The sequence below is a fragment of the Saprolegnia parasitica genome (genome assembly GCF_000151545.1).
Source record: "Saprolegnia parasitica CBS 223.65 unplaced genomic scaffold supercont2.342, whole genome shotgun sequence".
NCBI lineage: Eukaryota > Oomycota > Saprolegniomycetes > Saprolegniales > Saprolegniaceae > Saprolegnia > Saprolegnia parasitica.
Genome location: NW_012156736.1, coordinates 38,719 through 39,316, shown reverse-complemented (window position 1 = coordinate 39,316; position 598 = coordinate 38,719).

Here is a 598-nt window from a genome sequence, read left to right as displayed (position 1 = left end):
GTGCTCAAGCTGAGATAGCCAGACACACCAGCAGTACCGCCAGCCGCCGAGGCCAATGCAACGTGTCCGCTGCTAGTGGCCGTCCCGACACCCGACTTGACCGTGATGGCGCCGCCCAAATTCAAAGCCGAGAGCCCAGCTGTGATCGCAACCGAGCCGCCCGTACCAGATGCGCCGTTGCCCGACGAGATCGTGATCGAGCCACCGGCCCCCACTTGGTTAGACATGCCGCTCGCAATGGTGATCGAGCCAGAACTACCAGAGTTTGATATGCCACTGGAGAGCGTCACACTTCCGCTGCCCACAGCCGAGTTCGATGACGCCAGCGTCAAAGCACCAGAGCTGCCTGCCGTTCCTGGGCCCGTGACGATACCGATCGCGCCGCCCGTGAAGTCACCAGCACCGCTGTTGATAGACACGATGCCACCGACACCTGAGCCGCCGTTCGTCGTCGCACCGGCCGTCATAGCCACGCTGCCACCCACGGCAGCAACACCGCTGCCGACCGTGATCGAGATAGCGCCACCGCTGCCGCCGAACAACGTAGTGCTCGTTGCCATTGTAATAGCACCCGAGTTACCAAGCGACGGCACGCCAG